Consider the following 27052-nt stretch of genomic DNA (forward strand, 5'->3'; position numbering starts at 1 on the left):
CTGTCCCTTCCTGTAGTTTCAGTGTATATGTTCACATGCACGCACTCTTAGAGACTCCCACTCAAGCAAATAAATATTATTTGAACTCGTATTTTAAACCACACCTCTTCACAAGGGCCTTGCATTCAAACTGTCTTACCAAGCTAAGAAACAGAAGCCAATCACATCCATAGTGAATTTCCAAATACTGCAAAACCAACAGGCAACTCACACTCTCCGTGGGAATGAAAATAGCATGCTGCCTGTCCTCATCCTTCCCATCCGCTGTGCTCAAGGGATCAGCACAGTGTGGGGGGAAAAACCCAACCCAGTGCCTGGTGTGTCTTTGAAATGGTACCATGCCTAATTAAGCTTGGCACACTGATACCAAAGAAATCAAAACAAATAGTTCTGTCTTCTACTAAGTTGTCTGGTGTCTGATGGAATTCTTTGAAGTATATACTGAGAATCTTTTTCATTTGATAAAGAGATCATTCAGGAGATTGAAGGATTTTCCTGATAGCTAAATACAAAGATAAATGGAATACACACTTGTCAAGATTGAAAAAAAAAAGCCTGTTTAGTATTTTAAGTGATGTATGTTTTTTCCCATGGGTGTTAGGATATAAACTATAGCATAATGCCTATAGTATATTTTGTGTTTTTGCAATTTAAAGAATAAGATAAATATACATGGAATTATCTGTTAAGGGTTGTGATTTGCTTGGGTAACTCATTTGTACTGCCCCAAATCGAAAATCTCCATTATCAACTACTGTTTTTTTCTTCAGATCTCCACCTGGTGTGTCCATTTTTATGTTTGTGTATCCATTATCCAGAGAGCTCTAATATCTTCATGAGGTTAAGTCTTCTTCTCTAAAATAGAGATTTGGCCTAACGGCAGATGGCAGCAGTTTCAAAAATGCACAGCAAGGTAGTTAATGAATATAAACATATAACAAAAAGATCATTAAAACCTAATCAGCGGAGGGCTGAGTCCTGTTAGTGACACAGGAGCATGTAAATATGGCTGATGTACATGAATGTTTGTTATTGGACTGGGTACAGGGAGCTGTAATACAGCCCTTGGTGCAGCATTCAAAACCTTCTGTCCAGCAGCTTTCAAGACCTGATGTAGGCTGCCTCTGCTATTTACCAACAGAGAAGACTTGGAAAAGACAGGCAGTTCTAACAATGAAGATACAGCTGCATATCTTCTAACATTTCAAAAAGGAAAATTGGTCAGAGTATAGTTAAGTTGGCAAAAAGTGTTAATGAGGAAGGGCATCAAATCAAAAGGAAGCTGCATCAGTCTCCTTTTCCCTGAGTCTGCTGAGGAAGACAAGGCTCTCCCTCTTTTTCTCTACCTGTCGTACCACTGAGTTATTTGAGTGCATAGTCCTTTTGCATTTTTAACTCATTTAGAAGCAGTTGAAATATGTGGGGGAAGAAGAGGGAAAGTATGAGGAGGAGATGGAGCCTGGAGACTTACTTACACCATGCAGGTTTTTCTGGTGTCAATGTGTCTCAGAGAAGCATGGGATCAAGTCATGTGTGCTGCTTATATAGCCAAGAAGAATGGCCACTCCTCTGCCACTGCTTTCAATAGGTCACAAACCTCTATGAGAGTTCATGGTAATCATAGGTGTCTTTCCTGATAACCAGTATGAAGAAGGAAAACCATATCTTCTCAGCAGGTACAAAAACAAAAACAAAAACAAAAAAAACAGGCTACATTACCATGTGGATGTGAACATAGACAATTTAAGTTTTCTAAATGTGAGTGATTTTCAGTGTCTCAGGGCCATCTATACTGAGCATTTAATACAGTTTCAAATAGGTATTGCTGAAATGATTTTGCTATGCTGATAGGGCATAGTAAATCCTGGAATAATAATAATAATAATAATAATAATAATAATAATAATAATAATAATAATAATAATAATAAATATCAGAACCTCAAGATTGAACTTCAAAGACTCTGGCAGAAACCAGTGCAGGTGGTCCCGGTGGTGATGGGCACACTGGGTGCCATGCCAAAAGATCTCAGCTGGCATTTGGAAACAATAGACATTGACAAAATTGCGATCTCTCAACTGCAAAAGGCCACCCTGCTGGGATCTGCGTACATCATCCGAAAATACATCACACAGTCCTAGACACTTGGGAAGTGTTCGACTTGTGATTTTGTGAAACGAAATCCAGCATATTTATCTTGTTTGCTGTGTCATACAATAAAATAATAATAAATATAATAGTAATGGAGCCTCTGGTGGCTCAGTGTGTTAAAGCACTGAGCTGCTGAACTTGCAGACTGAAAGGTCGCAGGTTCGAATCCGGGGAGCGGCATGAGCGCCCCCTGTTAGCTCCAGCTTCTGCCAATCTAGCAGTTCAAAAACATGCAAATGTGAGTAGATAAATAGGTACCGCTCTGGTGGGAAGGTAACGGCGCTCCATGCAGTCATGCCAGCCACAAGACCTTGGAGGTGTCTATGGACAACACTGGCTCTTCGGCTTAGAAAGTGGGATGTGCACCAACCCCCAGAGTCGGATACGACTGGACTTAACGTAAGGGGAAACCTTTACCTTTACCTTATTATTTATTTATTTATTTATTTATTTCTTATATCCCATCTACATCTCCACAAGGGGACTTGGGGCGGCTTACATGGGGACAAAGCCCTAAATTAACAGTTGACATATACATAAAAACAATACAAGTTACAAGATTAAAATAACCGGTTTGAGGCTTCGATGATGATTACATAAATCACGGAGCACTGATGCACATAAAGGTCCTTCTTTCAGGAGCCTTTGTGGGAGTTTGTTGTCTGGTTGCCACAATTTGAAACTAGCTTTGAACTACATTAAATGGTCAGTGTAAATGGGTCCAAAGTCTCTGCAATGTTAGATATTTGGAGGCTGAAGGAAGACTTAACTGAAAAGGGGAGAAGTATTTCTTACTAATGCCCTCATTTTGCACCTCATGTATTTAGACCAATGGTTCCCAACCTTTTTCAAGTCATGACCCCATTTTGCAGAGGCAAAGTGATCCATGACCCCAATACATAAAATATCAGCATTTTAATAGGGCAATTTAATTTAATTTTTTAATTCATAGCTCACTACTGCCCAGTAATCCAACAGGAAACTGATTTAGATCCTTGAGCCTCAACCACACTGCCTTATAAGGCAGTTTGAAACTGCATGATATGATCAGTATAGACTCATATGATGCAATTCAATGCAGTAAAACTGACCACATAATGCAGTTTTAAACTGCCTTATATGGCAGTGTTAATGGGGCCTTGGACAAATTAAAAGACCTTCGCATGATGACAAACTATGCATGCATAGCAGTTTGGGAATTAAATTTCAGAACTGTTCACATAAGATTGCAAGTATTAGAAAAGGAAGTGGCAATCCATGGGGTAATAATAGAATGCAAAGGGCGGGGGGAGGATCCCAACAGTCATATCTTAATGGAAATTTTAGCAGGTGCCTTCACTCAATTTCAATAGATATCACATATTGAATAAGCATTGGTTCACACATCTCACATTTGTGTCTGGCACCAGAAACGTATAGACAGAAAATGTTGCTGTTTTGATTTAGTAGTGTAGTTTATGATCCTTTTTATGAGTCTTATTTGAAGATTATAAATCAGAACTGGTTTTTGTTGTTCTAAGGGCAACTGAAATCATGGAAGAGTTGTTTAATGTGATCCTTACTAGATGCTTATTTGAATGTTTATCTATAATAAGTAATACAAACTCAGTGCATGTGATCATGACTCCCTCTATTGGATGATCCAGCAACCAGACTTCAGAGTCTGCAGAATTTTTCACTTTGCAATGAATTGTGACAGGTTCTCTGAAGTTTCTTTTTTAAGCCAGTTTTAACTTCAAAGGCTTTTTCAGCTCTTTGAAAATATTTTGGCTTTCACTGGGAATGATTTCCAAAAGAACACATTAAATGTTACTCTGGAAGTCCTGCTTCTTTAAATACACTCCTAGCCCAATCATATATAAGTCATTTGAGTTGTATTCAAATAGCAAAAGAGTTGACAAGCATGTATATCCTCAATTGCCCCAGAGCTTGCTTCATATGAAGCTTTCTTCCAGTACTGGACCTTCTGGGTTGTGGAGGGATCAACTCAATGGAGAACATTTTGCTTTACCTCCCCTCTGTATATGCCTCTTTTGCTATAAATATTAAGACATCCCTTCCTCAACACCATTTTGCTGAGGAGCAGACTCTTTTACAAACAGGAGCAGACTCATTTACAAACAAGCTGACCAGCAGCTGTCAGTTCTAGTATGGCTCTCGGTCACAAACTTCATATGGTTAGTGTGGGGATGAATGCAATAATGAATTTAATGGAGTTTTTGCATTGAAAGATACTATACAAATCGAGTTCAGAACATCGGCTGACCTTTTCCCAGACACATTTCCACCTTTGTGGAACTGGATTGGTCCAATGGGAATGGAGAAAGGAAATGAGAAGCTACACAATACAAAAAATGACAAGAGATAGCGGAGCCAAGAGGCTCTTATTTTTATGTGAACAGTTTGTCTTTGGGTGGATGGCTCCTAACCAACCGTTGCAAAGGTTTGTCTTGGGGGCCAAAATGTGGAGACTCTGTTCCTGAAGTGCTTACAGATTCAGGAGGGGAAGCTGCTTTCACTCCTTTGCCTGTATCCATACTATTTGTTAGTCTTGAGCATTTGTGCAGAATCACTATACGTTTCTGTTTGTTTCATTCATGAGGCCCTGTTTTCTCCCGAAAGGTGTCCGCCTCCAAAAAATACGAATATTTTTCCGTCTCCGAAAAATACTAATATTTTTCCGCCTCCGAAAAATATGAATATTTTTCCGCCTATGAAAAATACGAATATTTTTCCGCCTATGAAAAATACGAATATTTTTCCGCCTCCGAACAATATGAATATTTTTCCGCCTCCGAAAAATACGAATATTCTTCTGCCTCCGAAAAATACAAATATTTTTCTGCCTATGAAAAATACAAATATTCTTCCGCGTCTGAAAAATGCGAATATTTTTGTCCCATTGGTGGCAAGGAGCAGCCTTCCCAAGGTGTTTTGGGCCTGCACGCCACGAGTACATTCTCTTTCCAAGGAGAGTGCGTGTGTGGCGTGCAGGCCCAAAGCACCTGCCAGGGCCTGCAGCCAAGTAAACTCGATCTCCCCACTCACTGCTTCTGGGTTGGCCGAGATACTATGCAATGATGCCATGCCGTTTCCTTATAAGCGAAAGCCAATACTTCCCTACGATGTGCATTTGTGGCTTATTTTAGATCTGACAAGAGCCCTTCTTTTCCCAGTGCACTGCCTTGACCCTAAAGCACATGCCTATAACTCCTTACAGACTGTGGAAGGTGAGTGTTCTTGTCTCACACCCTAAAACAAAAGACTTGCTCCTTTTATTTTGGTGAGTGTTTCTACTGCACAGGGCAAACTGCTCGCACCCACAGTAGAATGTCGGCAATTTAGGGATTTGATTTGATTTGAACACTGGATAGATGCAGCTGCTTTGTTTTCATAACTGTTCTCCAGTAATGTGTATTTGTGTAAATCTTATTTTTCCACTCTTCCCCTGCCCCTCACCTCCTTTACAAGCTTTAATAAAAGCAGTCCAAATCCTAAAAAAAAAAAGATACTATACAAATGATGCAGATTTATTGTTGCTGTTGTGTGCCTTCAACTTGTTTCCAATTTATGGCAATCCAAAGTCAAAGCTATCATGCGGTTTTCTTGATAAGATTTCTTCAGAGGGGGTTTCTTTTTGCCTTAGTCTTCCTTTGAGGCTGAAAGAGTGTGACTTTGCTAAGGTTATCTAGTGGGTTTCCATAGACAAAGCTGGATTCAAACCCTAGTCTCCAGTTGAGCTCCAGTGGTACTCCTACCACTACAGCACACTGGCAGTGTTAATACAGAACAGAAATATATATATATACAGTAGAGTCTCACTTATCCAACACTCGCTTATCCAACGTTCTGGATTATCCAACGCATTTTTGTAGTCAATGCTTTCAATATATCGTGATATTTTGGTGCTAAATTCATAAATACAGTAATTACTATATAGCATTACTGTGTACTGAACTACTTTTTCTGACAAATTTGTTGTCTAACATGATGTTTTGGTGCTTAATTTGTAAAATCATAACTTAATTTGATGTTTAATAGGGTTATCCTTAATTCCTCATTATCCAACATATTCACTTATCCAACGTTCTGCCGGCCCGTTTATGTTGGATAAGTGAGACTCTACTGTACATACAATTAAATAGGTGGCTCAAAATCTGCAACATGTATAGTCTATGAGCATGTGTATAGGTGTAGATCTATCACAGACCAGTAGTGTTTATACTTTCTATACCCTGAAAATCCTGTCCATGGACCCCATCATACTGGGGTTTTCCCCCCTTACGATGCTGGGACTCCTCTTTGGCGACAGATCTAGATGGACGCCATCAGATAATACAGGCTGAGGCCCTACCACATGTGGTTGAAGTGTCGAGGAAGCGTTACATTCTAGCTTCCTTGCCATTAGGGTGAGTCAATTGTCTTTGGGGTAGCTCCAACAGAGCTACCCGTAGTTTTCAGGCTTTCTCCCCATCTAGTGGGGGAAACAGCAATTCACCAACGTACCTTGCCACATTTTCCCCTGTCTGATGGGGGAAGGGACAGGGTGCTAGTGTGCCTTGCCCTAATGCCTCCATGTGATAAACTTCATTTTGGACATCCTGAGTGCATAGTCTTTTGGGAACATAAGATGGGCCTTGAAAACACCACCTTCATACAGTGTATCTGGAGGACTGATAATGAGGCTTTCCCACCGATAGAGAGCATTGTTATCAATTAAGCCTGCTGAAAAGCCTTCCACTGGATTTTTGTTAAGTTCTGCCAGCTGTCTCCGCAGTAGTAGCACAGACTGGAGTGCTGTCATTCTCCCCACCAGGGGCATCACTGCTCCTCCGTCTTTGGCCCTCAGTCCCTTCAGCAGCAACAGCAACGCTGCCGCCGCCACCGCAAGCCCCCTCTGAGGAGTCATTCCTGAGGTGCCTTCTGAGGGAGAGAAAGGAAGAATGGCCATTCTTGGCACTCTCAGCACACATGTCCTCATGTGAAGGAGAGTGTGTGGCTTGTTGCGAGGTGCCACACGTACCTTCTGTTTTGCAGGTGATTGCTAGCGAAACTGGACAATAGAGAGGGGAGGGGCTCATTTGTATGTTGAGGTCCCAGGTCAACTCAATTGCCAAAGATCAGCATGCTGCACTTGATCCTGTGATATGATATAGGACATGTACTTGATTTGCATGGAAACACCATCAACCTATGCAAATTGGGAGTGCAGCTTAGTCCATAATTGGGAAATGTCCTGTTCTGTGTGTAGCTGAATCTTCTGTCTGTAGGAGTCAAGCCAAGGATAGTAAGGCCCAAGCAAAATAGGCTAAGCAAAGCAAGCACATACCAGTAAGCTGAAATCAGAGCTAATGAGCTTGAGCCAAAAGCCCCCTAATATAGAAAATAGGACCATGAGTAGTGAGCGCTGCTGGCTTAGGTTTTCTTCTACTGGGACAACTATAGGAAAATGGTGTATCAGCAAAGAAGTAAAGCCAATTGAGTCATATGCAGTAATATAAGATAGGTCAGAATTTAGAATTGTTACTCCAAAAAGAATATGACACTCACTAGTCATTGTTTATACAACATTTTTATAAACACCAATGCTTTACTCCTTACGTATGAGTAATGAGTAACATAAGATTGTATAAATCAGTTTTATTTTATAAAGTAAGTAACTGAAAATGGTTGAAAAGCTCATGTCAAAGTAAATCTCTGAAATAAAGAACAATGAAAAAACTTTACTTCTAACTTATCAATTTTAGATGTTGAACCCTGGAGTGTGATTAGCTCTATGCCTGCGAAGAAGCTTATTGAACCCTCAAAAGTCTTTGTTCATAGAAGCCTTAATTTCTGGAAGCCTTGGGAGATGGAAGTTCTGTTGAGGATTCATTCCCCAAATATGAGGATGGTTGGATATGACAATGTTGTGTTCTTGAACTCAGGAAGCATGGAATAAGGGACCACTTGAGACTTTGGAGAAGATTGTCTCTGGAAAACCTTAGCGTTTCTTGGAATGCCATTTTAAACTTTAAAAGATTTTTATTTTCAGTCCTATGTTTATTGGACCAAACAGATGCAGATTTTCTAGAAGAGCTTTCCAGAGAAGAAAGATTTACTTAGCCACTTAGATACTGAAAAGAATATATCTTGGTTGTGAGGGTCAGTTACACCTCAGAGGTTTTCTTTACCCAGGTCCTTTGTTATGGAAATGAAATCTTAACTAATGTCATTCCCTGCATTTGTTTTCTTGATATCATTCATTCTACTCATGTTAGCACAAAAATCTTTCCATAGGCCCATATACTTTCTGTGCTCTTCAAAATGTATAACTTATTTTTAAATGAGAACAGTGGTCCTGAAGGGAGTGAAATTGTGACTGTGATGTACCCTGGGACCTCTCAGTGAGTTCCTACTTCACTTTGTAACCTGTAAGCCCAGGTGGTTAAAAGATGTGGCAATCTTAACTGATATCAACCTTCTTTATAGAACCAATGAAAAAGTATTCCATCTCATAGATTAGTAGCCATTTTGTATTTAATATAGAGCAATAGGAATCTCTGGTTGCTTGGCTAAGAAATACAACCTAGGGCAATCAGATATTTGGCCCTCCAGATTCAAATCCCAGCAGTGCTAGCCAGAAAAGCCAGCAGTGAAGAATGCTGGGAGTGGTAATCCAGCTGCTTTTGGAAACTGTTTTATTCTTAACTTTGCTTTAGACAAACAGTTTTGATTTAACAAAACACATAGAACACAATATCATAATTGATGTGAGATTTCAACTACTACAAGAACCATGGGTTCAGAAGCTGATGTGCCAAGCTCCAAAGACGAAATGAGACACAAATGGGTTAAAGGTAAAAGGAACAGAGGCCAAAGTTGATGCCAGCAAAGTCTGTACTCTCAAAATTGACATGCTGCAATGAAAACTTACAGAAATATTTATAGGACTTTGATAGCAGTACAAAACAACGGATTTTGCTGGCCCAGGTGATGATTTTTTCAACCCAGGGCCAACTAGGATTTGTGCACTGGTTGGATGAGACACATCACCTGCTGCTGCTGCTTATTAGCTCTTGGGTCTGGCAGAAACTTTAATAAATTGTCATTGTTTAGTTTGAACTCTTGAGACTATTTTTGGTCCACCTCTCATGGGTGTGTGAAGGAAGGAATGTGGGTAGGGTTTGAGTTAAGGGGTACTAATTGCTCAGTTCCTGTCTGCCTGGAGTCTTTACTGGCTAAACAATGGATGGCAGGAGTATTGGCATGGTTTGAATAGGTTCCCAGGAAGAGGGTCGGGCTAGGTGTTGGGTAACTTCCATGACCTTTCGCTCTGGATCCTTTGTTAAGTACACAGAGCTGTTGTGAAATTATTATGTCTCCTGCCTGGATGAAGTGCTGAGATTTGCCTTGATCTGTGTGTACGTGCTTTATGCAACTTTGTGCATTCTGGCTGAAGGTGGCCTGAAACGGTGCTTCCAGGGGAAAGGTCACCTGCTGGCTCCATGTCTTTGTTAGGGATTTCTCTTCTTCAGAAGAGAAAGGTGAGTCCTTAACAGTCTTGGCACTCCTAGGGGCATGGGTATTGGGTCTGTTTTGGGGTTTTTGGGTTTTGATAATACAATCAAGTGAAATGAACAAGAACAGCTATTCAGAGTACTAACACCATAGTAGCAATATAAGCAGATACTTTTTCTTACATGTTGCATGAGTACGGGCCATGAAATCATTAGTTTTCCTGCTTTCCTAGTAAGTTAATGCCACGGTCTACACACATCCCTTTCAGATAATTCAAGCTGAAGACTCAGGACTGGAACTAGTGTTTACAATATTATTCCTGTGAAACCTGTGTAACTAGTTTTATACTACCCACACTAATCTAACCTATATCTACACCCTACTGACAGGGGAGAACTAAAAGTTAACCCTGCTTGCCCAATCAGGAAGAAAAAGAGGAAAGTTGGCAGGAAGGTGTTAAGGAAAATTAATACTTTGTGTAGTGGAATAGCAATTAGAATGTCTTACAATTGAACCCCTAATTTTCAATGATCTGTGACAGTGGCATTTAGCCATTTTTATTAGAAGAACTGTTTTTTTCCTACTCTGTCACTGAATGTCTTCCGGAATTTTTCCCCCCTGAACCAAATTTTAGTTATCTGCAGAAGCCATAGAAAGTTTGTTATCTTCCTTTGGGTGTTCACTTCTGTTCTTATTCCAGAGTCCCGTTAGATGCATATTTCTGTGCCTTATAAAATTATTACTTAATCCACAAATTGATGGTCAGCGTGATACTTTTTTAAAGCCAAGAATCACCACAGTACATTAATATATGTATTCCCCTGGGTCATTTTGCTACTAACTAGACTCTGATTTTATATGCTTTGCAGATCAAAAACTGTATTTAGTAGATTTGAAGGAAATGCTTTGAACTTTTTCTTGAGGTAGCACAGCCATGTAACTACCTACAAGAAAACAACTGAAAACACTCCAAAAATCATATTTCAGATGTTCAGCTAACTCAACCACAACCAAATAAACCTATTTATTTGTTTTGCAATGGCACTTTACCTGGATTTTGTAATCTGCTATTTTTATTTTTAGTACTGTTAGTGTGATTCTATTTTAATATTTGCACATATTTAGGTTTAAATTATATTGTATTGGTTCTACTGTAAGCCACTTTGAGTCTTTTTAGAGAGAAAAAATGGGATACTATTACGACTACTACTACTCACATATATAATGAATTGAGGATTGCTCTTACTAATATTGTCCAAAAATAAGCTGCTTAATATGTGACACTTGAATATACAGAAATTGAAAAGGAATTAATATTATTTTTTAAAAAACAAATTGATCCAATTCAGAGTTTGTGGAAAGTTTTTCATATTTCTCATATTGAAGTTTTTCTCATAGCTTTCTGTTTCCTGACATTGGGAAAAGGTCAAAAAAATAAACAAAATTTTCTCCTCCTTTGTCCTTTGGTATTCTTTGCAAGTAAATGTACTGAAATGCTTAACAAAACTGCAACAGACATACTTTAATCAATGTTGAAAATAATCAAATGTGTCCATAAAAATGGTTAATGACGATGGTCAAAATCCTGCATCAGAAAATATGATAGCTACAAAATATATATTTATTATGTTTCCTGATGGTAGTGTCCAACATTTTACACTTGAAACCTTGCAGTGTCCTCTCCCCACAAAGATCAGTCCATTTTGTGGAGATGGAGAAAAAGATCACAAGTAATAAAGTGTCCACTGTCCAGCCCTCTCAGTCTCTGTGTACATTGAGAAAGCAGCTATAGAGACCACTTTGAGTCCTGTTAAGATTCTGTTGCAGCTATGTGTTTCAGTCTGTCCCTTGAACAGGAGAGAGCTGGGAATGTCATTGCTCTCTAGTGCCACAGAAATTGCTTTGTTGGGCAAGATGAGAAGCTTTAAAGCTGGGGTTTCCAAACTTTTAAAGCTGAGGGCCAGTTCACGGTGCCTCAGCTTGTTGAACAGGGGCCACAATTGGCCCCCAGGCTGAACTTTGGACGTGCCTGCTTTAAAGGGAGGGCTGGGGGACATTTTTGGTTTTGCAACCATGCAATGACAGTGAATGTGGATTGGAATAATTAAATTGTTCAAGTCAGATTTATGACATCACCAAATACTGAAAATACCAGACTATGTGCAATAGTAAAATGTGTATACTAACATATTGACACATTTCTATGTAGCCCCCCCCACCACACACATAAAGTCGCAAAGTGCAATTTTAAATAAAAAAGAATATTTCAGGGCCAGAACTGAGATCAAGGATGACAGAATTATCCAATTTTGCATGCCTTTTATAATATTAAATGGCAGTTTGCACAAGTATACTGTTCCACTTTTTTTATACCCACTCACTTCCTGCATTATTGAGATTTGCAATCATCCCCCTCCCTCTCCTCTATTAGACTATGTATATGGTTATGAAAGATATTTATGAGTACAGGTAGTTTTATATGCTATACAAAAAACAGGCGTTTTTCCCTTTTGTCTGTTAGACTATGGGTAAGTGTGGGATGGATTATTGTTCAGCTTCTGCCTTGTCAATCTGGTAACTTTGCTTGAGAAGTCCCATATTATTTGTCACATTTTCCAACAAGGAAAAGGGTTTTTGTGAAGTCACAAGGAGGGATCTTTATAAGGATTGATTTTTCTGATGTGAAACAGAAGAAAATGATTGACATGTGGGCCTACAGTTTCTGGTACATCTGACTGTGGGACTAGGCATGAGAACAATCTAGGTAAATTCATTCAAACCTACTTTAATAGATAATAAGGCAAATAGATACTAGAAAAATCCTAAAACATTTTCTAATGGGCAGGCAACCCAGCAACTGGGCTCAGTTGTTGCAGCAGTTGTCACAATTGGACTCACAGCCCATATGGCCTTCCCTATAGCCCTTGGGGCTTCGTGAGTGATAGCGGGGAGCTCAGCAGCGCCATGCTGCTTCCCACTTCTCTTCCTGACAAATGCAGGGAAATTAGAGTTTGGAGCTACCAAAACAGCAGCAGTATTATCCTCCAAGGGCACAGATCTTTTCCCTCTCACCTTCCACACTGCCTGGACCTTTTTTTTTCCACTGTCCAGACCCTCCCCCTTATTTCCCTCTCACCACTCAGGGGGTGCTTTGATTGTGCTTTTCCTGCATGTCAGAAGGGGGCTGGATTGGATAGCTCTGGATTCTTCCACTGAAATACTGTTAAGTTTATGTTGGCTAAAATTGTTTTTCATTTTAAATATTGTATTGCCCTTCCTTTCTTTCTTTCTTTCTTTCTTTCTTTCTTTCTTTCTTTCTTTCTTTCTTTCTTTCTTTTGCACTACAAACAAAGTATATGCAGTGTGCATAGAGATTTGTTCATGTTTTTTTCAATTCATTCACATATTCTCCATTTGCCACTGGCTTGGCCTGTCTATTGAATTTTAAAATGCAGTGCAGCCCCTGTGTCCAATGTTTTCCCATGCCTGATATATATACATTATATATAATATATAATATATAAACATTTCTTGGGGCTCCACGAGTAACTTTTGCTTCAAAAAGGTTAGAGAGCTCCTGCTATAGCAGATGAGATGTGCATGTTTATTTGTGCATTTATGTGTTTATATCCCTCTTGGGGCTTCTGGAAGGCTCATTATCAGTTCTTGGAGAGTCCCCCCCCCACCCCAGATTCTATGATGCTGCTACCAGTACTTGTCCAAAAAGGCTCATGAGTTGTGCTTCCTTCCCTACTTTGTTGTGAGTGTCATGATGAAATAATTGCATGAACCCAAAATCTCTTTCACAAGTCTCTTCCTTTCATGCTTGGCTTTTTGGTGTATGTATGTTGAGATCTGGTGCCAGCTAGAAAAGAGTTCTCAGGAAAAATGTGAATATAGGTATGAAAGGTTTCAAGTCACCTCATACAGAAAAATCAAAAGCCACCCTCCTCTTATAGGGCCACTAACCTTGAGATTAATCACTCCAGTTGTGGTAAGACAATGTCTTCCAAATCAGGGATGTGGTGTATCCATTCCGGCTTTTATTTCAGACTTCACAGGATCTGTCTAAGCGGCAGTTAAAGCGAAATCATAGTATCATCAATGAGTAGCTTTAAAGGTCCCCAGGCAATCCAAGGAAGATACAAAGAAACACAACAAGGTCAGGAGGGAGAGGGGTTAACATTCCTGAAGACACCCGACATGGTGACAGCCCCCCATATGTCTTTTTGAGGAGAAGATGCTACCATTGCTATAATACAGAACTAAGTGATTTATAAGTGAAATAGAGCCTTAAAGGTCTGCAAGAACCTGGAGAGTTTATTTGCTGATTTACTATGCAAATTTGACAATTAAATCTTAACACATCTCCTGAGGGAGTGATGGGGAATTATGAAGGGAAAGAAATTTGACATGATTAAAAAGAGGCAAAGAAAATACAAGGATAGAAGGCAGTTGATCATTTGTGCTATGTACAGTGAGTATTGCAGCCGTCAGTGGAAATTACTTGAAGAAAAAGAATTACCTAAAGAAAAAGAATAAAAAATGCAACCCAGTAATATAAAAACAACCACAGTGTAAATCAGCTTTGGTGTCTGTTTGCAGAATTGAATTAATGAAAGCATCTTCAAGGCCTTGCTTGAACTCCACATTCCTTGTTTCTACACATAATCCTCTGAAAACAACAAGTTATTCTAGCTTTCAGGTGGAGTGGCTGCCTTTGGTTGGGCTAAGCCAAGCCTTCTAAAAATTATATTTTTCCTATTTATTCGTTTATTCTTCTGCCCGTACTTATTGGGCTTTGTAGCTTGAGCAAGAAGTTCTTGTTTTGACAGCATGTCTCCTGGGCCTTGCTGCCGAAAAGGCCAAAGCCTCCAGTGCAGGAACATTCACTGCTTTTAAACACAAGATGAACACTTTTGTTTCCCTGTACTGCATGCAAATAAGTGGCTGTGGTACTACCCTAGCATGGTGCCATAAAGAATCCAAGCCCATGCAAAATATACTATAGCAATACCATCCCTTCAGATCACTACTCAATTTGGCAAGTGTAAACTTTGTTTTGAGGAGAAACAAAAACAAAGTAACCATTTGCAAAATGGGTGTGCATATGGATTGCAAAATAGTACAATAAACAAAGAGATACAGGACTATGCAAAAGGAAGTGCTGGAGATATACTTTTGGAGAAAATGTTTATATCCAAGATAAATTCTCTTTTCTTCAACAGCACTGCTAACAGTGGAAATGCTGATACAACTTTAACCTTGGCAACAAGCTTTGCTACTTAATGAGTTTAGAGATCATTATTTGTATAACCAAGGTAATGGAAGCATCTTTAAGAAGATCAATCTGACTGTTAGGAGCAGCACACAGACTAGTCATAGTCTACAAAAATGCTTTCGAAGTTTTTAAATTTGTGTTTACAGAAATAAAAGAGCAATTGTTTGTGTCATCAGTGACTGGTCGTGATCCTGCAAAAGATGAATGTCAAAGTGCATTTAAATTATTGTTGATATAGCATGTGCTAGAAGTGTTATTGGTTGGAACAAATCCATTTAGTAAACACAGACATTCTATCTTTCAGGTTCAGGTCACCAAGAGGCTTGAAAAGGCAGAATTTTAGAGCTAAGCTATTAGATATGTTCATTACATAACATGATATTCAACTCCAATCCTTCCTGTTTATTTACAAGTAAACATGCAGAGCTCAATCTAGATCAGGACCTATGTGTTCAGGTAAATGGAGTTCAAACTAGAAAAGTATCGTAAATCGCTACTTGCACTTTCACAAATACATAATCCAGTCTTCTCTATTCTTATCCACATAGTTGTCCCTATGTGGATAAAGCTCTGTGCACTTCCTTGTATGTTAAAAAGGAAGTGATGCTGAACTGCATACTATGTATTTAATGTGGAATATTGTTTAGACCACTATCTGAATGAATTGCCAAATCTTCTGATGAAAATTTCCATTTTGAGATGCTTGCTGTTGACTTGGCATAACACCAAACTAGCAGCCTGCTGCAAAATTTTACACCAATTGTATCTGTCCTAATTAAACCCCATTTGATTTCCACATCACTAAACAATTTGTGTTCATGAAATATCCCAACATACACAGGCAATTTACATTTGGTTTGCCCCATTAACAAGCTTTGATCACCTGCTTTTCAAAGAGGATGATGCACACATGCCAGAACTATATAGGGCCATTGAGTTTATGTTCACATATTGATTGATTTTAGAATATGGTCAGGATTTGGTCGTTTTTCAGATCTGGTGATAGATTTGAATTGCTCCCAGCAGTAACAACACATCCTATAGGCCAAATGTCAATTTCGATGGATGTGTAGGAGCATATATGGCAGCATATTATGTTTCAAATACCAGCAAGCCTTAGCTAACAATGCCTCTTACAAAGAAGTTCCTTTTTACAAGTGTTTTGACAGACCTCCTTTCTTGTCTTCTAACTAGCTGGAAGGTTTTTTTCAACCACCTTGGGAAGATAGTGGAGAAGGGTTGGAGAATCATAGGGTTTCCATGTCACCTTGCCGCAGCTTGTCTGCAGTAAGCAATGCAATACGGTTTGAACTAGAAAAGAATGTGATTCTGCTCTAGCCAGTCATAGGGTGCTTCCAGACAGTGTCAAAATGTGGATCACATAAGTGGGTTTAAAAATTGCTTGACCTGACAGCAAGTTCAGACACAGACCTGTCAGTCCTGGGAAATGGTCTCCCACAGTTCTGACACCTTCTTTTGTAGTAGATTTTACAAATCTGCAGGATGGATGTGTGACATCTGGCAGAAGTTTTTTTTTTTAAAAAAAAGATCTTTACAAAATGTGCTGGATTATATATACATTCATGAGAAAATATCAACATAGGCACACACAGATTTCTTATTCTCTCTATTCACCCAATTATAAATTCAAATTGTTTAATATCATAAAGATCAGAACAAAAAATGGTTGCAGAGTTCTAATTCTAATTGCTTTCCAGCTATGCTTCCCTTTAGCCACCTGTGTGTGCCTGTGGTTCCTTTTTTTACAGCACTGACCAGCCATTTTGGGCATTTAAAACATGCACATGTATTGTAACAGCCCACAGTAGGGTACATGAAGGAAGCCATGTGTTTCCTATGACTGCAGGGATATACAGTCATGCGAATATGCAATTTTTTGGGACCAGAATCTGATTTTAAGCCCATCTTTTTAACATGTGCTTTTCACTGTTAACCTCATTCAGTGCACAATTTGGCGAAATGTCATTTAACCTCCCACCCCCCATTTAGCCACCCCCCCCCCCCGGTTTCTTCCAGGTTTTATGGCATGTGTAGAAGGGCCCTTACTTTAGCTGTGTGCACCTGTATTGAACAGCTGTCTCCAGAATCCCTTACTGACTTCTTCCATTTTCAGCAAAACAGAAAATGGAAGAACAAATAAGCCTACTTCACATCTATCCTCAGCATAGATATACAAATTGGACACAAGTATGGAAATCATAAGAAAACGGAGCCTTAAGCAAGGCTTATCTGAGTTGATTAGTAAAGGTAAAGGTTCCCCCTGATGTTAAGTCTAGTCATGTCTGACTCTGGGGGTTGGTGCTCATCTCCATTTCTAAGCCAAAGAGCCAGCATTGTCTGTAGACATCTCCAAGGTCATGTGGCTGGTGTGACTGCATGGAACAGTGCTACCTTCCCATAGGAGCAGTACCTATTGATCTATTCACATTTTCATGTTTTCAAACCGTTAGGTTGGCAGAAGCTGGGGCTAATAGCGGGAGCTCACCCTGCTCCCTGGATTTGAACCACCAACCTTTTGGCCAGCAAGATTAGCAGCAAGACACCAGAGGTTCTGATGTTTTGTCCAATGTTACAAGCATAGAACAAGAATCCTTCATTTGGCTTTTCTGAAGTAAGAAGTGGTGATTATGAAAAGATGGAAATGCTCAGCATTTGGATTGTAACTACATTTAAAGGTTATCTTATTATTTATTTTAAAACTTCATTTTATACTATCCTGAAAATGAAGAAATGTGTAGATTTTGGTATACTCAGATATGATAAACCAAATATCAGAAACATCAGGACACAGATCTTTACTAGTACATGCCTGGATGACATATATTGTCTTTCTATTTAAATTGTACTTATTATTCCAATAGTTATTTTGTTTATAGTTAAATATGTTCAGTTCATGCATATTTGAACCAATCCTTTTTCTTCTTTTGATTATATTGTGCATGAGTCCAGATTAGATCAGATACCATTATACTGAGGTATATACCTGCTTCCATTGTGAAAATTATAAGTGAAAATAGCTGATGGAAATAGCAACTTTCTCTTTTCCTCCCACTTCTATATACGTACGGACTTCTTTTCAATGATAAAGCAATCTACTCTAAGACATTTCTTTTTTTGGCACTGTCATTCCGTGTGCATGGGATGTCAATCATTTGCATCACTGTGTTGCTGCAATCACTCATATATCAGAGGTTCAATCAATTTGGGACAGAGTAAATGTTACATATGGTTGGGTTTTTCTTAAAAAAGGAAATGTTCTTTATGCAGAACTTTCATAGGTAATCTACAGAGGACTCTGAAAAGCTTTAAGTAGGACACTCAGGTTGGTAGATAAATTGTTCAATTCTATGCTTTCCAACAATTCACAAATGAAAAATGGAACATATGGCTGAGAAAAAAAATCAGAGTATGGTCAAAATGCCAAAAGTTATTAATGAAGCATGGAGAAGCTGGAGAAGCAACAGAGAAGAGCGAGATTTCGCCCCCTCTTCTCCTCTTCCCCTGCTGGGTTAGAACCATAGAATCACAGAAGCACTGCTTCTGTGCCTCCCTGCAGGAAATCTCCTACTACCACCATATTTCTTCTCTAGGGATTGGCAGAGGCTACTCTTTCTGCTGAATCTTCCAATGCCATCTGTATGTTCTCCAAGGACTGACACTGCTGCTCTTGTTCCTGTTCCTCATAACAGATAAGGGAAAGAACTTCAAATCAATTCTATAGCTCCAAATGGACAGAATAACTCCTGCTCCAAGACATTTCCTGTGTGTTCCTCATCCAGGACAATCTGCTGTGCTCTTTCCAAGAAAACCTCACACTCCCTAATATGCTGAATAATAGATACATGGCCTTTGGGTTGCTGGACTGTTTCTCCCAACAGGACAACCAATTCACACTTGTTAGGGGTATAGCTAGCTATATCCTCTGGAAAGAATACAAACATTCCACCGCTGTTGCAAGTGACTGCAGCAGTTCCTCCACCATCCAGATTCAGTAATCTTCAGTAGTCACTAAAACAGAACTCTGGATCTCGCCTTCAAAACTCCCCTGGTAAATGGCCATGCAAAACACCCCTGTTGGCTTTCCCTGTTAGTGGGATTGAGACCAAATGAAACTGGTATATTTCAAATGCAGTGAAAGAGCAGGAAAACAAAGGATTAAGACTGACCCTGGCAAAACAGGATACTTATATTTTATATAATTTCAGGGATAGGGCTGAACCAACACCTATAAATTGTAAAAGGGCTGGGCTTTAGCACAGCTGGTAAATCACCAGCAGTAATAAGATCCACCAACTGAAAGGTGACCAGTTCAAAGTCCGGTCGGGGTGAGCACTCGGCCATCAAGCCCATCTCACTGTTTACCTAAGCAGTTTGAAAACAGCTTAGAGCTGTAAGTAGACAAATGAGGTACTGCTAATTAGCAGGGGAGGTATTTTACGACACAATAAAGAACAAGACCAGGAATGCCATGACCAAAAGGAACATGGAAGGAGGAAGTCCTGATGGCTCTTTGTCATAGATAACTGAGCAACACCACCCCCGCGACTGAATCTGAACTCAACCTCCAAAGCATCGAAACTGGACTTTGAGACAACATACCTCCTTTCTCTCTGTTCTGTTCTGTTCTGTTCTGTTCTGTCCTATCTGTCTAAACGGCATTAAATGTTTGTCATGTATGTGTACTGTAATCTGCCCTGAGTCCCCCTGGGGAGATAGAATGTAATATAAATAAAATGTTATTATTATTATAAAAGAAGATCCCAACCTATTAGACTATGATTTCCATCAACATGGTTTACAATGAGTAGTAATCATGTATATTTTGTGCTGCATTATATCCAATATATTTAGTGATTTTTGTGAGTGTAGTAGAGAAGGAAATAACGGCGTTGAGGGTTCATCTACACTGCTGAATTAATGCAGTTTGACACCAGTTTAACTGCCATTGCTCAATACAATGGAAACATGGGAGCAATAGCTTGGTGAGACATCCACATTATTGGCAGAGAAGGCAAAAAACCTTATAAAACTGTAATTCCCAGGATTCCATAGCATTAAGTCATGGCAGTTAAAGTGGCGTCAAACTCTACAATTCTACAATGTTGATGCTACTTTAGATACAATTTCCTATCTGTCCATAGATTGTTACAAAACTATCACAATTATTAAGGATAAAGAAAGAGAAAATAAATAATTTATTGGTATACATGACCCAAATAGACATAGTTATTCCTTTTATTAGGATTTGTTGGGCTCCAGAAAATATATTTAAATGAATTCATGAATATGCTTTTAAAATAACTAAGTTACCATTATTTCCATTCACTGGAACAATATTGTTTTCATACATGATGGTCTAACTGATATATTAAATACAATATGTCTGTAAATTCAAAATGCACAGTCTGTTATTAAAATATTATTTGATGCAAGTTAATTTTTGCTAATGTTTTTATTTTTAAAAAACCTTTTCATAATGGTACAAACATTTTTTTAAAAAAAAGCATTATTCTAATGGGAGAATATGTAGAAGATGAAGGTAACTATTTAAATAACTTTTAAAAATGTATTCACTTAAATTGCTTTTTAATAGGAGTCAAGTATCTCTTGAGTAAATGGACATTTCATTTTCTTTCAGTGCACATTCCATTTGATATATTCCAGGAAGTTTGAAGTAGACATTTAATTATTTTATTATTGTTGCAAGGGATGCAGATATATTCATAAATGTTTGGCACACCTAAATGAATACCTCCTGGGCTATTTAATGAAAAAAAATCCTCTTACATTTAGAGCAGAGATGCAAAGGAGACCAAAAAAATATAGATAGAACCTTCCGTAATGTATGGGGCACACCAAGAAGGAGTTCAGTGGGTGTGATGTTCATTTTCCATCCAGAAAGGGGATAGTTCCTGGCACAAATAAATATACATCATACCCAATTTGGATTGACCTTTTTGTATCAATTCACATGGGATATAGTGCAGTGAGGCAGGACCATATTCTGTGCCAAGTCCACTAGAGGGCGTCTATGTGTTAACCATGCAGCAAGCAAAGAATCTGGTTGACAGATAAACTGCAAGTTATTCCACAGACCAGGAGTGGGAAAGTGGCACCATTTTTTATTTAAGTTGTGGACACCATTTTAGATTTGTAGGAAAGGACAGAAGACTTCTGGATCAGGAGCCAGTGCTTAATGTTTATTTAAGTATATAGGTCAGGAAATTGTGCCCAGAAGGGAGGGCTTTCCTGCTCTGTTACTTTCCATTGTTGTTGTGATTGGACAAATCAAATAATATGAACAGTACTTTCTGCAAAGTGGTGGAAAGAACAAAAGCAACAGCCAGCAGCTGGCATGATTAGCACAGTAAGGTATATCTATACACAGTAGAAGTAATGCAATTTGGGATTGTTCTAACTGCCTTGGCTCAATGCTATATCAACCTAGTAGTTATAGTTTTTCGTGGCCTTTCTCTGCCAAAGAATGCTGGAGCCTCACCAAACTACAACTCCCATAGCAGTGAGTCATGACAGTTAAAGTGGTGTCAAACTGCATTAATTCTATAGTCTAATTGCATGCTGTGACAATGGAAGAGTGGCTGTTTAGTCTGCATTCACATTAATGGATTTATAAGTAGCCTGGAAAGGAACATTGGAAGAAACTGAAGGGTCTGCCAGATCTTGGCAACTGCAGTAAACACACCAGCAGCAAATCCATCCTTTAGCAAGCAGTTTGATTGGTGGCAATTGTTACATTTTGGAGAAAGTCTAGTAACCCTGTTGTATTGAAATCAGTGAGTCATAAGGAGATACTTAAAGCTTGCAGATTTCTTTGGGACTTTGAGACTGCAATCCTGGGCACATGCCTCGCTGAACAATGCAACCCATTTCCAAGTAAATATGCACAGGATTTTACTGCTGGGCAGATAACCTTTTCAGCAGTGTTTTCAAGCTGGTCAACTCCTCTCATGTTGTCATGAAATATTTAGATATGAGGTCACCACAAAAAAGCATCTCTACACATCAAAAAGCTTTGCTAAAACTCCAAGAGCAACTTTTGAGGGCAGCCATGTACTACAAAGGCTAAAAGTGTTTCATCTCTTCCCTCTGCAAATGCTGGGCGGTTGGAAGATTTCAGGAGTTGTAGTCCAAAAACCAGTAATTTTTGAAAGGCAGGTCCATAGGAGCTTGCCCCATTTGTCTACCACTTCCTTTCCCTCTGGTCCTCTGAAGATAATGTCATGTGCATAAGATGAGGAAGACACAAAGGGAAGAAATATTTCTTCCTCCTGATCATTAGGTTGGGTTTCTCAATTGCCTGGGTCATAGCTTGTGATGTGTGTATGTTTCAAGGAAGATATGGAAGCATAGCAAATGTATTGCCATATTCCTGCAAGTTTTTACGTAGTTATTTTCTGTGTGCCGTATATACTCGAAGATAAACCGAGTTTTTCAGCCTTTATTTATGAGCCGAAAAAGCCTCCCCCGGCTTATATTCGGGTCAAGGTCAAGCCAGCAGCTGAGTCTGGAGGCCACATTTCTTTTCCAAAACCTCCCTTCTCTGCTTCTCCTCCCAGGCTGGTTATCTTATTTTTTTTGAGAGACAGAGACAGAGACAAGAAGCAAATGTTTTCAAAAGCGAAAGGAGCGTGTGAGAGAAAGAAAGCCAGATTGCAAGGGTAGAAGGGGAAGAAAAAATATATATTCTTGCAAATTTGCACGATTCATTACTATTACTATTACTACTACTACTACTACTACTACTATTGCAAGAACATTTGAGTCCAAAGGGAGGGAAGGAGGGAAAAGAGAGCAACAGAAGGTGTGTATTTCATTTTATTCCTAAGGAAACAAAAATGAGGTGGGTTTTTTTGGGAGGGGGAGAGAAGTTTTAAAAAGCCTTTTCTGGCTACTTTTAGAGTTTGAAAAAGGGAGAAAGAAAAGAGGTAGGAAAGGGCAGGAGAAAAGAGGACAAAGTTGTTTTTAGGGGAATATTGCAGGAGGAAAATGCACATAGAGGATTTGCAAAGGTTTCGGGGGAAATACACATGTGAAATTAGTATATATAATGATAGATCTATATCTAGCTCTGCATTGTTTATGTAGGCATTATATGTTTGTCGGTTACTATGTTGGAAGCTGGCCTGAGTTCCCCAGGGGGAGATAGATAGGGCAGGGTACAAATGAAGCTGTTGTTGATGATGATTATTATAAAGTTATTGTTGCTTTTCCGCTTATAGAGTTAGTTTACTGTTTTTCTTTGAAATACAGTAAATATTCAAAACATTTAACCCACTGATGCCTCAATTAATGTAATTTTATTGGAATCTAATTTTATTTTTGAAATTTACCAGTAGCTGCTGCATTTCCCACCCTCGGCTTATACTCGAGTCAATATGTTTTCCCAGTTTTTTGTGGTAAAATTAGGTGCCTCGGCTTATATTCGGGTCGGCTTATACTTGAGTATATACGGTAATTGAAACTGAAGTAACTTAGTAACTAATTTTTCCTGGTCATTGATTGGGGTTACTAGGATAGCAGCATTCTGTTCCCTGAGACCCGTGACAAAACCTGAGGCCAGGAGGTGGGCATCTATCACAGATAGTTAGGTTCTGATCCTATAAGAGAGGTAGTGTAGAAACAGTAGAAAAGTGGATCTGAACTGCTTCTAGGTCAGAAGAAAGGGATAGAGGTTGGGAAAATTGGCCAACCAATTATTATGGCAACCCAAAACCAAGAAGAAAAAGCAAAGCATTTTGGGATGGCCTATCAGGAATAAAATGTGTCATGCTACGTGACCTTATCACTAGTGGCCATGTGACCTTATCTCCAGACCTTATATTCAATGTACATGCCACTTGAGGAATTTATTCATTCTCTTTGTTGCTGGTGATACAACTTGTAGAAGGCTAATCTCTGGCCCTGAAATAATTTTTTACTCCAGACTATTCACTGTTATTTCTAAGGCTTATACAAAGGGAAGGCTCATAAGTCAACACAATGACAGCACACTTGATTTCTTACCCTAAATGGCACAATGAGCCCAAGTACATGCACCTGCTATATCTTTACCCATTCAATTCCCCTTGTTTCTGACAACTTGGTGCAGTAATGATGTACAAGCACAATATAGCTGGGGATGGGTAGAGGTGGGTGCCCATGCTTTGCTTTTTTGGAACATTTTGGAATGAAGTATTTTGATACAATAATTTGACTTCCTTCTCTTCCTACCTAGTTGCCTAGAGAAGCACTAATTCACAAAGGTAGTTGCCAGGCCATATTTAATGCCAAGGATCCTTCCACTACAATTTAGTCATTGCATGTTATGTTTTACTTTCTTCCATTGTCTTATAACTCGTAAAAGAAAGTAAAGACAAGTATTCAAGTATATTTATTGAGGCAAGGCTTCATATTCTAAGACAAGTGGTTAATGTGTCATACTAGAGCATACCAGAGGAAACCCTCACCCAACCATGAAGCTCACTGGAAGACTCCCTGGCACTCATTCTAAGGTATCTTCCAAAGCCGTCATGACAGAACAACTGAGAACTACATGTCTGTCTCAGTTCAGTTTATTTATGAGACAACACGTGTTTTAAAAATGAGTTGCCCATTTCCACTTTTTATTTTATTGTCCAACAGGGATCAAAATACACATCCTTTTACTTTAGGTTAATTACATGCAAAGTTGCTGTCAATTGCAAGAGAAATAAGGTTGAACACTGTGAAAGTCACCCACTGTATGGCTATCAGCCTCCTCCCATTAGACTTAAATCAAGGAAATGTTTCATGAGAATCACCACTCTTCTAAATGTTCCTCCAGCAACAGCTAGCATATCCCTCTGGGCAGCAAAATCAGAAAATCTCAACTAGATGGCCACCCATGAGGGTCTTCCTCCAGGGGCAAACCAAGAATGGGAAGTTGGAAGTCTCTGAACAGACTTAGAAATGGAGTGGGCAGATCAAAAGACAACCTGGCAAAATGGCACTAACTAGAAGAATCTTGTGTGACTGTGGAGCAGAACAAACAACTCAGCATCTATATGCTTGCCCACAATGCCCTGCTTTATGTACAGAGGAAGCTACAGACAATGCAATCACTGTTGCCCGTTTTTGGTCTAAAACTATTTAGCTGCTTGTGATTCTATTTTTATCCGTTTTAAACATATTTATTTATGCAGTGCTTTTGACACGATATAAATGAATAAATGCAAAGGAAAATTCTATAATGTAATCAGGTTGGTTTCATTATATTAGGGACAAAAAGACACCAAAACAATTTGGTAACAAAGGTTCCCTTGGCATTAAAGAATCTATGTTTCACCCATCCTGCATGGCCACAGAATTGGCTGTGGTTTCTCTCAGCACTACATGAGTTTTCAAAATAGGTGTCAGAATGGCACAATCTACACCACACAAATGGATGGTTCTGTTCTGCAATTCTAACTCTGTGTCACTGTCATAAATGACAGTGGAGATGCCTAATAGTTCAGGATAGGTAATTTATCACAGAATCATAACTAAAATATTCACCATTGTTTCTGTATGTCCTTCCCCATTCCCAAGCAATTCTTGGGAAAACATTATGAGACTGGGAACAGATGACTACCTGGATCATGCTTCAACTCATTACTTTCTGTTAGACCATTTGCCTTTAACTCTCACTCGAGTGACTGTTCAGCAAAGTTAATAGCTGTTGGCTCTTCAGGGAAGGTTTATAATCTCATGTCCAAGAAAATAAATAGAATGAATGAGAAATCTCTTGACTAAAAAAAATCCTTTTAGTGGTCCAAAAGTGTTACCAATGAAATACGTAAAGAGCACAAGGGGTAGCAGGGTAGTGCTTTGTGCTATGTTATGTGTACATGCACACAGTTTGAAGAGAGAACACTCCCTCCAGAGAAGCATGCCAAAAACTATATGTGTACAATATCCAGGAAGCTAAACCTCTCTGATCCAAAGTTGCTCTGCTCATAAGTTTCTTATCACACCAGGACTGCATTTCAATGCACTTCTGCTGCTGTAGAATCAATGGGCTTTGATATGTGAAAAGCTGGAGAACAGCTTTGAACTCCACTGAACCCAATTATATCTGGCCATTTAAAAGTGCCACTGCTTGGTGATGGTAGAATTCTGCTCTTTGAACTAAGAAACAGAGTTCAAGGCATACTTTGAGTACAGCAGCAAATTCATAGTCTTTTGGGGTATTGCTTTCACGATGGAACTGGAATCAGGAAAGGGAGTTTGAAAAGGGAATTACAGACATTAACATAGAAGTATTTGGGTGACCAAAAAAAGAAAGGAAATTGGAGTCTTTTATGGCTATTTTCTTCAAAACTGGACTTTTCAAGACGCCTAAGCTGTTACTGTTTGACAAATTAAAAAGCTACTGTGTTTAGATATATTAGACCAAAGCAAAGGAAATCATTGACTGCAATCCTGTGTGGATGAACATTAGGATAGTAGTTTTGCTACAGCCCCCTGAATCATTCCATGCCTGAGAGTAGTGACAGTTAAGAAAAGGGCTGGAATATGTCCTCATAGCCAGACACAGAACATAAACTTCCATATCAACCAAAAGAAAGAGATAGACAGAAGTGACTTACATCTACATATGGCACTAGTAGAACAACATCCATTGTGTGATTTGTCCCTTTGTGGACAAATTGGATGTAATAAGGTGAGTACGATGGCATGTCACATCCTGAGGATAGAGCCATAAACAGCACTTATCTCCCACACCATGGAATAACAAAGTTGGAATCCCATGTATGTGGACTGAATTTTGGAAGCCTGCTGATGAAATTTAGAGACTTGGCCCTCTGAAAACCCTTTTGTGAGAGATGAGTTGCTAAGTTATTTTGTGAAAGAGGGAAAGTATATATGCCTTCACATCAGAACTAAATGCCTTTTTGTATTTATTCATTTGTGCTAGGTTCCTGTTCAATGCAAACATAAAAATGTGCTGTTTGAGTGAGGTAGATGCAAGATTTCAGTGACTGTTCTTGTCATCCCAGTGGCCATTTTATATCAGAAGATAGAATCCAAAATGCACTTCTTAAGCCTCCAGGTCTAAATTGTTATTGATAAGACTGCTTA

Source organism: Anolis carolinensis, chromosome 1 (genome assembly GCF_035594765.1).
Source record: "Anolis carolinensis isolate JA03-04 chromosome 1, rAnoCar3.1.pri, whole genome shotgun sequence".
Lineage (NCBI taxonomy): Eukaryota > Metazoa > Chordata > Lepidosauria > Squamata > Dactyloidae > Anolis > Anolis carolinensis.